Genomic DNA, 12570 nt, shown 5'->3' with positions numbered 1-12570 from the left:
AAAGTGTTATGAGGACAAGGGGAGACAAACTTTTTCCAGGCACCTGTGACCTATCTTACCTTCCCTCTCTGGGAAGGAACAAAGTTCTGAAAGGTAGCATACTTTCCGCAACTGTATCACAATATCAATACAAGAAAAGTGTTTAAAGTAATTTTTTGCTTCAAATAAGTGATCAACTTCCAAGCCGATTCTAGCAGGACAATTAGAGATTAACAATCTGTTCATGATGACGTTATTTGGAACTGGATCACAGCTCAGATAGGCGTACACAAATGTAGTGGTACAAAAGATGGAAACTGATCACCCGTCACCAAGGTGCTGATTTCAGCTAAATGTATGTGTAATGTTACATCACAAAAGAATGTGTACTTGTATCAAGCCTGGTGGCTAGTAATGTAAAATGAAGGAACAATGTAGAACTAGCTTTTAACATTAATGAAAAACTTTGATGAAAGTCCCTAGTGTACAACTTTGCAGTTTCCACTGTTTGTGCATTATATATCCCATAATCTCAAAAGAGAAGATAAATAAAAACTATAGAAAAGTTAAGATGGTCATTTTTAAGCTCCAGGTACTCAACACAGTCTCCGCCTAAATGATTACAGTACATTCACAGAACCACAAGAAACTGTCAGGGAAGTATTCTTTTTAGATGATGTTCAACTTGCACATCACAGATGCTTGAATCTTGCTGATGTCAACAAAGCCCTGATCTTTCGTTGAATTTCCGCACTTTCATCAGTCCGTGGTACGTTCACACTTATGTACAAAGTCTTGTCATCCACAATGATTTTGCTGTCTGTGTTTTGCATTTCAACCGAGTCACAGTGGTTGTCCACATATTGACATTTCTGTTCAAGTGTTGAGGTGCGCGTGACAAACCTTAAACACACTTTTTTCTTCTTCAACTCATTATAGGGAATGCCTTGAACACTTTATTTAGATGTGCTATTCCAATGTAATTAGTAACACAGCTTGGTAGATCCTAAGGCGACTCTTTTAGAAATTAGTCATATTTCGTACATGTATACCTTCATGTTTTAACAGTAAAACTGCCAAATAGCACCACCCTAGCTCTACATTTTTTGAGAAATTTAGGTTTGAAGGCTCAAGGGTGAGTACCTGGTTATTAGTCAGGTAGCAATTTCCCCTTTTTCAGAGACGTATTACTCAATTGACCTGCAGGCCTCAATTTTTTTATGCACTTAGCATGTAGGCCATTAAGCTGATGTATAAGAAGAAGCATACATCCTTCACATTTTTTATGAAAAATGCACTTTTTCCATTCTGCACTTTAAATCTGTGATTTTTTTAAAAGATTGCAACTATGCACAGGGAAACAGTACAGACCTCAGCTTGTGCCCGTTAAGTCTTTACTCCTAGTACTAAGTATAAATAATAATAAAAAGCTTTTGGCGTTGCCAATAGTATTTCTGATCTTCACTAAAAGAAGGCTCTATTGAGGAAAAAAATCAAATTTGACAAACTTCAAAGTCGTGGGGTAGTATGTAGACAGTGGAATATCAATTTCAATTTTCGCTGAAAAGTTGACATATCTGGTAGCAACCTTAGGTGCAAAGAAAAATATCCTAACTCACTTTATTCATTGGCAAAAAATAAAATAAAAATGACACTTACACGTACCATCCACAATCAAAATAACAGTGAATTCTGAAATAAAAACCATACGTATTCCATAAAAACTGTTCCTAAAATATTTGTGATTGACATGTAGGTCAGAAATGTGATTAGGTGGGAGTTGGAAACAGTTATCAATAATTTTTGATAATGTACATGTTGCATTTCACTGTTAAATGTCTTTTCAACGAAACAAAGGAAGGAAGGATTCAAGCATTAATGAGAAACATTAATAACTTTTTACATATATACCAGTATATACAGATACAAACATTCTGCAAGGAACGTATTCATAAGCAAGTTAAAATATAAAGGAAAAATTAAATCTTGCAAAAACTTTGTTTCCCTCGACCTCTTAATCCAAACACCAAACAATTTCACTTAAAGGTGAGAGGACCTACTGTCCGGTTTACACAATCTTGCACTGTGACTGTATGATGCTGGGACATCCACTTAACATACAACATTGGAGTAGGGGGCCTAGGCAGCATCTTTTCTATAATGCCATGAAAGGGAGTGTGATTCAGCAGGAGGCAACATCTCTAAATTCATGTGATACCCGGGAAATGTGTACTATATACCAGTTTTCGTTGTATTTGAAAGCCACAAACAGCTCAACTTTGTGTGTGTGTGTTTTTTTTTAACTCAAGGGCACCGAACAACGAACAGCAGCCTTAAACTCATTAAAATAAACGAATGTGGCTAAAATTGTGAAAATTGTTCTATCCTCCACTCACTCACTCTCCCTCTCTCATGTGCACTAAAACAATGAAGAAAGAGTAAAATAAGCTATGCATGAGATTAAAACACAAGTAAAATAACAAAGGAGCTAAAAGAAAGGCATAGGCAAATGTGATTGGCTGACTACTTCAAAAATATGGGTAAGCCATTCAATCTTTGGAAAAATGTCAGACAACTCACAAAACATTAAAACACTAATGATATTGGTTTGAACTATCAGCAAGCCTATTGCGGCCGCTGGTCAGAAAATAACACAAAGACCAATAAAATGTTGCACACAGTGATCTGTACACCACAAGCATCACACACTGGAGGGTCCTCTCACCAGAGCAAGAAGCCATGTGTTATGGAGCTGTGGTCCATGTAAACACGATTAAGGAGCATCTCGTACCATTGACATGGCCACTATCACATTGTGGTCTCTGCTAGACGGAGTTTTTTCATCTGTCCATCCTCCCACCAATGCAAGACTCTTGAGCTCAACAGTGAGGCTATAGCATGTAGGTGGATAACTAAACTAGCACCATCTGAAAAGGACCAACGGTACCGACTGGTCGCCATGGCATCCTCAGCCCACAGACTTCACTGGATGAGGATATGCAGGGGTTTGTGGTCAGCATACCGCTCTCCTGGACGTTTTGTCAGTTTACGAGCATGCAGGTGGGTGGCATGCTGAAATAGCTTAAAATCACAACACACCTCCCTGGCTGCTAGATACACCCTTTCATCCCCCACAATACGCATGTGCCCTAGTACCCAGCAGAAAGACACCACCTTCCCCAGTAGTTGTAGTTGGAGGAAGACAGCCTGGATTCTGGATTACTTTATCTACTGGGTAGAAATGTCAGAGACTGAAGGGCACTCAGAGAATTGGAACAGACAAGAAATTTAGCACTGGAAGAATGTCTCATCTGCTCCAGTGCCTGCAAGATTGCATATAATTCTGCATTGAAGACAGTAAAGTCTTGAGGCAGTCGGACCTAGAGGACACAATCGTGGGAAGACAAAGGGTGACCAACTGATGGCCCCTGTTTAGACTATTTGTAAGGACAGCTACATAGTTGTGGTGCTCATTTAAAATGTCAGAAAATACCGTATTAAAAACAGAAGCTGTACTGCACCAAATCAAAAAGTATTCTGATCCTCCACATTAACCAGGGCGGCGGATGGTTAAAACCCTGGAGTTGGGTTGTACTTGTTCCACACTGAATGACTGCAGCCCATGCTGCACGTGGATCCCAAATGGCATTGCAGCTCATGTATGGTTGTAGAAAAGGCGTTCCGGAAGAGGACGAGCAACAGTATAGTATGCAGGCATGGGATTCGTCCTACAAGCAACCGTGGTCAGCCAAATCCCCTCATGATGGACAGCAACAATGATCTTCAAATAAGGTGGTCTCACCTATCAATACACTGTGCATCCATAGTCCAGCTGCGAAAACATGAAAGCCCTATAAAACTGGAGCTGACTCACCCTGTCCGCTCCCCACAATCTGTGGCTAAGACACTTGATGACGTTCAGTGCCTTGAGGGTTCTGGATTTCAGGTCTCTCAGGGGTAGCAACCACAACAATTTGGAGCAAAAAATAAGGCCCAGAAACCTCACTGAGTCTCTAAATTGTAGAATGGTGTCCTCATATCCAAGTCAGATACATTAAAAATATCAAGAGAATGATTAAAATGCACGCACGCACGCACACAATAATCCAATAATCTGCACAAAACTGAAAACTCGTCTTTGCATCCCACTCCTCTAGCCTCTGCAATTTAAGTTGCAACTGATGGGCTCACTGTTCCAACACTGGAGGAGGAACAGAAAACAGCAAAATTGTCCACAAATAGGGAGCACTGTAAAGGACTCCTTACAGTTTATAGCTATGACAAAGAGGGTAAGCCCGCATCTCGTGGTCGTGCGGTAGCGTTCTCGCTTCCCACACCCGGGTTCGATTCCCGGCGGGGTCAGGGATTTTCTCTGCCTCGTGATGGCTGGGTGTTGTGTGCTGTCCTTAGGTTAGTTAGGTTTAAGTAGTTCTAAGTTCTAGGGGACTGATGACAATAGATGTTAAGTCCCATAGTGCTCAGAGCCCTTTGAACCAAAGAGGGTAACACTTAAAACACTGCCCAAGGGACACCATTCTCCTGCTCCAATTGACTTGACAGTGCGCCACCAACTTGGATTCTAAAAAACTGCTTAGACAGTAAAGAATGTAAGAAGATGGGGAGAGCTCACAAAAGCCCCCTTGATGGTGTAGTGCAAGAATATTGTGTCTCCTAGTAGTATCGCACACTTTCGACTTCCAGGTGTTCCCACAAACATTTTCATAACCTTCCATAGCAACAGTGCTCCCATTTGCAGCTGTTTAAAGTCCCATAATTAGAAACAGGTTAGTAACAATAACTATAAATACATGGTGTGATAATGTTCCTGGAACAGCCTTCATTGTACTGACCCGGGTTCCAAGAAACCTTCATAGAATTTGTTTAACCCCCTGTATTTCATACAGTATCTTGGGTACAAGTCTTTCAGATTAACTAAAGTCAGTCTTTTCTGTATGAGAATCTTCTTGTTATTTGCTATGGCAGAAACACTCTTTCCTACCTTGCACAAAGTCTTAAAAATTGTCGTCTTCGTAAAACATCACTATGTCATTTCACAATTTCAGGTAACATCTTTTAATCACTCTAGAGTACAAGAGAAACAATTAAAACATTACAGCCAAACTTTTCTTGCTACATGTATCATTTACTCTGTGACTCCAACAGTATATGCTACACTGACAGTGCTCCACGAATGTTGAGGAACTGATAAGACATCAATCCATTCAATGCAAGTTGAACTCTACAATTTCTGAGTGAGGGGCTCTATTACATGGGCAAAAAGGTTGCACTGTTCACATGGGCACTCCACAAAATACAGGGCATTATGTTTTTCATTTCTTCGTAGCAGAGCAAATTGTATGAAGGTTTCTTTGAACACAGGTACAGTACAATGAGGACAGTTCCAGTAACACTATTGCACTATGCATTTCTAGTCATTGCGACTAACGCCTTTTTAATGAAGACTCACCCGATGCAAATGAGAGTATTGTTGCAATGGCAGGTCATGAATACTTCACGGGAACAGCTGCAAGTCAGGCTGTACATTGCTTTCAGATACGATAAAAACTGATACATAGGACACAAGTTCGAGGTATCACATGAATTTAAAGATGCTGAGTTTAACTACATGTCTCCTGGTGAATCAGAATTCCTTTGATAGCAGAATAGGAAAGATGCTGTTTGGGCTCCTTTCTCCAATGTTATACTAATGTAGAGGTCCCATGACTACAAAGTCATGGTGCACAGTTGTATAAACTTGACACTAAGTGCTCAGAAAAAACTGCATATCTTGCCTTTAAGTGAACTCATTTTGTTTTTGGATCAAGATGTCAAGGCAAACAAAGTTAGCCTACATGCAAGATGGAAGAATTTTAAAAACATAATTTCCTTTTTATATTTTCATTTGTTTATGAAACTGTTCTTTGCACAATGTTTATATATCTATATATACTGCTATGTATGTAAAAAGTTGTTGTCTCTTATTGCTGCTTGAATATTTCCATTTTTTTTTTTCACCGAATTTGTCCGTTTAATTTATAGTAACAGAATAAAGATATAATCACCACATTTGAGCATCCAAGCAGTCTCTTGAAATTCTTCTCACTGAAAAGACGTTTAACAGTGAAATACAACATACATACTACAAAAAATGATTGATAATTGTTTACAGGTCAACCACAGATATCTCAAGGACTACACATTGGTCTTGTTTACCAATTCCCTGTAGTGGCAAATGTGGATGGTATTTGTAAGTGGCATTTTCATTTTATTCTTTGTCAATGAATAAAGTGACTGAGGATATTTTTATTTGCACCAAAGATTGCTACTAGATACATAAACATTTCAGCAAAAAATTTAAAGCACAACATTGAAAAAGTGCATTTTTCTTAAGAAATCTTCTTACATATTATATCAATTTAGTGACCCACATATTCGAGGCATAAAAAAATTGAGGTCTGTAGGTCAACCCTTCACTGAGTAGGTAGTCTCTGAAAAGGGAAACTGGTGCCCAAATAATGACTGGGAACACACCGTTGAGCCTTCAAACCTGAATTTCTGAAGAAAGTTAGAGTTAGGACAGTGCTATCTGGCAGTCCTATTTAGACGTATAGTTATCCATGTACCGAACATGACTAAATTCTTAGTTTGCCATCTTACCACGTCTGTGAGAATACCGGGAATATGGCACAACAATGAACATCAAAATACACTCCATACCAATCTGTTAACACAACCTTTACTTCACATTCACAATCAATGGCTTCGCCAACTCTCAGACAAATTATCACCTTTCGACCTTCCTACAACTCATATTATGCTACAGCTCAGGGTCATCCCGACCAATGTTTCAGCTGGACAGAGGGTGGGAGGGGAGGGCATTGGTCATGCACACACAACCCAATAACATCTTTGCAAAACAATCCTTTACACTAAGGGTCAAACATACGAAGTTACGCTGTTTTAAACAGACTAGACTCATTTCTGGGAGGATGGAGGCTGCAGTCTCCATCCAGTACCCATTGTTTAATTTTCCTTGGTTTCTCTAAAGTAATTCAGGCAAATGCTGGATTGGTGTCAACTATAAGGTCATGGCCAACTGGCTGTCCTATTCTTGTCAAAAACTAATCTGCAGTAATTTAAATGATTGTACTTATTCATTAATTTTTTTACTGTAGCAGCATAAGACATCCAATATCCTTGTAAATGTGATAGATGAATAAAACAACAACAACAGCAATAACTAATAGCGGTCTTCATGTAACAAAGATAAACATGCATGAGCAAAATTACAATTTAATCTTAGATAAAGAACAATAAAATAAACACATTATAAAAGCTAAATCACTGTTTACTTAAACAATAATTAAATAAACCTCCATCACATCACTCTGCTGCCTCATACAAGTGTCACCGTACACCAATGACCCACTGAAAGCATTAAACAGTGCAACTGCAATACATTGCCACCAACCAGTTATTTGATTGCTAATTTTGTTGCAGATAACTGCCTCAGTGTGGGATTATGCTGCTAGCTCAGAATAGGTGTCATTATCATGCACAGATCGTAAATTATTTCTCACCTAGCTCACAGCTTATTTTATATTATTGCTGCTTACTTGAATGTTTGACAATACAACTTACCATTGTGTTAGCTGAAGCTCCAATGAAGCAACAGGTAAAGGCTTACAATTGCAAAACAACACTGGAACAGTAGATTGTGACTGTCGCACATTACACATAGGCACCTGCTCGAGGGTTGCGGGGAGGAGTGAGGCAGATCTTGACAAGATTTCAAAGTCGTGCAAAGATTACCTACTTGTTTTAAATGTTGAGAAATGTAAATGCTACACTTCACAAAATGACTCACAGTTGGAATCAATCACTATTTTACTCCTTATCTAATCATGTTACTCGTTGAAGGACCTAACATATGACGATATTTTCTAATCACTGCAAGTATAAGCTTATCCACAGAACAACCATGTCTGCTCTCTGTTTTGACACATTTGTGGCCTCAAGAGCAACCTTCTGCAGTAACTGTATCCATGACACAATGGTACATGTGAGGTTGAGGGCACTGGAACGTACGAGACGTGAGAGATATGAAATACAGCTAACATATGGTCAGAGGGTCTGCAGATCCTTTTTGAGGTGGTAGGAGTAGCTCTGGACCTGGAGTAGGTTCTTCACTAATTTCAGAAGCAGAAAAGAGTGTGCACTACACAACACAAAGCAAATCAAAGTGAAGTGGGCAAAGCATTCAGTATTGGCTACAACACTATTACCTGCTGTACTGCCATAAATGATGAAGTACAGGTCCAATCTTTGCTGAATTGTATAATCAGAAACTTAAAAATATACAAACTATTGTATTTTGTGAAGTAATAATGTCTGTATACTCAGCAACCTATGCTCGTCTTCTGCGTAGCTTGGTGTAAATTGTTCCGAACGTTATCAAGCATCAAGTCCATATACATAGCTTTCTCTTCTGAAGTATTCCCAAAGCTAATATTTTCTGACACTTCAATGTCTAAAGCAATTATTTTCTTTTTTACATCTTCTCCTGACTTTAAAAATTTAACTTTTATACACCCCTTTTTACAGTTTTCATTAAGATCCTTGAATTTCAAAGGTGAGTACCCTGCTTCACTGAAAGTAGTATTTAAATATTTCATAACCCAGAAAACTAAAACATTTGCACTTTCTCTGGGACTACATAATTTACATTACCTCTTTTTTCCTTGGGTGTTAAATAAAATATTATTTATTAAGATGGGCAGTAAGACTAAGAACAGAAAAAAGTTGTAAATAATTGGTTCTATAGGAAAAAATCACAAAAGAACAAAAATCCCAAAATTTTAGTTTTTCATTTGATAGTCCATGCCTTCAAATTTATTTTGTAAAAATATCTTGGCCATTATCCCATCCCTTTATGTGGTATTTAGTGTTGCACATGTGCCTTTTTCTATTTCAGGAGAGGGACTTTGTCGAAAAGCTTAAGTAGTTTAACAGTCCTGTTTATTGTGCCTGTCTACAACTCTATGCCTTCTCTAAGTGGTGAGTAGCAATCTTATCTTCTCCATACTGTTGTTATTCCATTCTGAACTTTCCACTGTTTGAATTATTATTTATATTTATATTTAGCAACTGTAATTTTGCACCATCACTATGTCAAAAAATCAAAATTTTCTAACTGTAAAATGTGGAAAAGAAAGCAGAAATATCACATGCTAAAATTTGGTACGCATACCGTATCTCTGTAAAGTGAACTAACGAGCTAGGTTTTTCCAATATCTGAGATGGTGAAGAGAAAATCCCCCCCCCCTTTTTTTAGCTCAATTGACACGGAATGACCCACCATTGGGATGAATGTCAGACGGAACAGAATTAGGGAAAATAGGCTCTTGAATTTACATTACTTTCCATTGGTTCTATGAAGAGTGGTCACTGGGATGTGGAAAGAACTCAAAGAAGTGCATTGCAAATACAGTAAATGACTTTACATTACCATATTACAGTGCTAATTCTAGTTACAAATTAACATAAAATATCAAATTTAGGAGTTTCTGTGAAAATGCTCAACTGAATCTCCTCCTAAACCATGATATAAAATATCATTTACTTAATTCAGCCAGTGATAATGACCCTTGTGTCATGTGCACACAAAGCAGCCTTATGTCATGGGTCAAAACCAACAGGTGGGATCGTACACTTCGGTCAACCCACAATTTCTATGGAGAACTGGGTAGTAGATCAAAAGTTAGTGATTGCACTGCGTATCCCATTTCCTGAAGTTATAGTGCTGAGATTACCATCCCCATCTTCAATTTAGGCATATCTTCCATTTTACAATCATTTCTGAAGCAATATTCTGGGTAAACAATGATCCAAGACAACCACATTTTGGTCACTTCAGTGCCCTCCCTTTTTTGTGTCCATATGAAATTTGGGAAATACGGAAGCGTCCGATCCCACCCGCCTGCTTTGATCCATGACGTCACAAATATGGCGGAAACAAAAACAAACACACACACTTTCCACAAGAAGCCTCATGACACTAACGGGGCAAGCGCGGGAAATGGGGTGTTTTGGGTGGGGGGCAAACTAAATATAAACAAATTTAGACGCCTTGCGTAGCTACAACGTGTAAGTCAAGACAGCCATGCATGAATACCCACCCACCTCCCCAGGGCTCGTAACCCCTGCAACCCATAGAAGATAAAGATGCTTCAGTAGCCGATTAGTGTTTTTTGTCTTTTTAAAAAAAAAAAAAAAAAAATCTCACGGGACAGAACGAACAGATCAGAAAGATAAATATAATAAACTAAAACAGAAATTCGAGGAAACAGATAATTAAAATAGGTAATAAGTGTTTTTAAATTTAAAAAAAAAATCTCACGAGATAGAACGAAGATCAGAAAAGTAAATAAAATAAGATAAAACAGAACTGGAGACAGCCACACTCAAAGCAAACTCCGCGCCGTCATGACGTCACACACGACAACACCCTTACGTCACAGGTCAAAGCCGACGCGTTGGATCGGACGCTTCTGTCGACCCGAAATTTGTATAAAACATGTTATAACACTGTGGTAACAGCAATGAAGCTTATCAAGGTTTTTGAACAACACATCTTTCAAAGGCACTTCAGTTCAGCTGTAGGAAATTTCTGTGGAAATTCGAGAAACAGCAAAACATGCTATTTACACACGATCCATGATCTAAACATAAACTGCAAATTTAGGAGGAAATAATCATAAATGTACCACTGTTAGTTACCAGCATAAGCTAAAACATAAAAAAAGCACAAAAAAACCATATTTTGTAAGTAAATCTGACACTGACAGCCAAAAGATTTCAGTTTCCTAGATATACCAGAATACTCCTGAGAAAGGCTGCAGAAGAATCCTTGACACTTTAAGATGAGTATGACATGGCCTACTCACCCAGGGGATTTTCTCTTCCATAATCTACCAAAGTCAAAATAACTTCAGGACTACAATGTAACAGCTCAGATTCAAACAACATCTAATTCATTTAGGCCTAAATGGCTTTAATCACAATCTATTCTGGGAAGTGAGGGGGAGGGACAGATATTAATGATTAAAACAATTTAAGTATTGTAACTATGTAGCCTACTCCTTAGATAAATGAGGAAGAGTAATCTAAAGCAGTTGAAATTTTACCACTGCACATCCATATAGGAGTGTAACGAGTAGGTCTATAGCAATTCTGCAATCATTATTAGATTACTGAAAACTACCAAAACTCAGAATTCTTTTTAAGCCTCTCTGCTCTCCTGGCAAATAAACTGAATGGTACTTTTCAAGGAGGCGAAATTCTCTAGCTTTACCTATGAAGATTGCCTCACCATCAATTGCCGCGGTAACACGGTGTATGTTTATACAGTAACGAATAACAAATATCGTTTAGATGCTTTAACCATGGTACACAAACAAATTAACAGCACTCGACACATTCTCTCATCTGACGCAAAATTCGGCACACCAACCAGATCAAATACCAGCAGTAATTAGAAGTTCTTGACATTGCATTAATTTTCAATATATACTCACATGCGTTTCTGTTATTCGCTAAAACTGTCATTTAATCTGCTACATACATTACAATGATGTATAACATTAAAAGGATGAACCATTTTGTTTCCCTCAAATCTGCAATATAAAATACACGTACGATGTGATAGAATACATTTTCTCACACCGTTTGGATTCTGTAGTGAAGTCCCTGATAGGGACAACTAACCTTAACAGAAACATCCATCGCTCAATAAACAAACGCCGGCTTGTCCTTTTGACAGTCTTCAGCTACATCGCTGCATCCACTTCGTTGCTGCGTACGTAAGGTTCACAATTACAATTTTCCAACAAATTAATTAAAAATAAATTTTTACACCTCATGCTCGAATCAAGCATAAATTCTATACCGTCCACTCAACACAAATACAACACTGCGTCCTATCCTCCGCGCACCGCAATGAACTAATCCAAACATTACTGGTAGTGCGCACATTTGTTTGCGCATCTCAACACATAAAATCACGTGTTACAACACTGGATACAAATCAATTTTAATAAGGTCACGCGCGTAGGTTACCAATAAATTTAAAACTTACAGAATCGAATTACCTTTCTCACCCGACACTGTTGTAGAACATTACACCAAATTAAATTACGGCTTCTGGCACCAATAAATTCACGATCGTTCTATGTCATATAAAGCTTTTATTACATCCTAAACAGTTCAGACCATAAATTACAACTTCCTTCCTACGGCCATAAAGTTTCACCAGTTATTTTTTACTGCATACTTCAGCGCATTTTGAACACACCATTGATAACACTAGCCGCGAAACACATTTCTACAATCGTCATCTCTGCTACTGATTATACTATCGAATATTCTCTCGATTGTTTGCGTCGAAGTTTCCTGAAATATGTGAGCCCACCTATATTAAATACACAAAATGCTTTAGCTACCTTATGTCGTCGGTTTAGGACCACTCCCAGCGACTTCAGTCATTCTAACTGTTTCTATTTCATAACTTCTTACGCCCCTCGTTTGGTGTGA

At 38.3% G+C, this 12570-nt stretch overlaps 1 protein-coding gene across 2 annotated transcripts in view; it reads right to left on the bottom strand.

Moving 5' to 3' along the window:
* Window positions 1–12341, bottom strand: part of LOC126424875 (uncharacterized) — a 137771-nt gene extending 125430 nt beyond the window's left edge. Inside the window, exons 1-2 of one of the 2 annotated variants that reach the window (XM_050087703.1) lie at window positions 11927–12056; window positions 11746–11832 (exon numbers count right to left, since the gene is read on the bottom strand). The gene's annotated coding sequence lies outside the window, so the exon portion shown is untranslated. Of the gene's footprint in view, window positions 1–11745; window positions 11833–11926; window positions 12057–12128 lie in introns of those variants that run through there. The other variant, XM_050087702.1, reaches the window with a different exon arrangement.
* Window positions 12342–12570: the final 229 nt, after the last annotated feature.

The sequence above is a fragment of the Schistocerca serialis genome, chromosome 10, assembly GCF_023864345.2.
Source record: "Schistocerca serialis cubense isolate TAMUIC-IGC-003099 chromosome 10, iqSchSeri2.2, whole genome shotgun sequence".
Lineage (NCBI taxonomy): Eukaryota > Metazoa > Arthropoda > Insecta > Orthoptera > Acrididae > Schistocerca > Schistocerca serialis.
The sequence above is the reverse complement of the archived record's forward strand: the minus strand, read 5'-3'. Positions and strand labels throughout refer to the sequence as shown.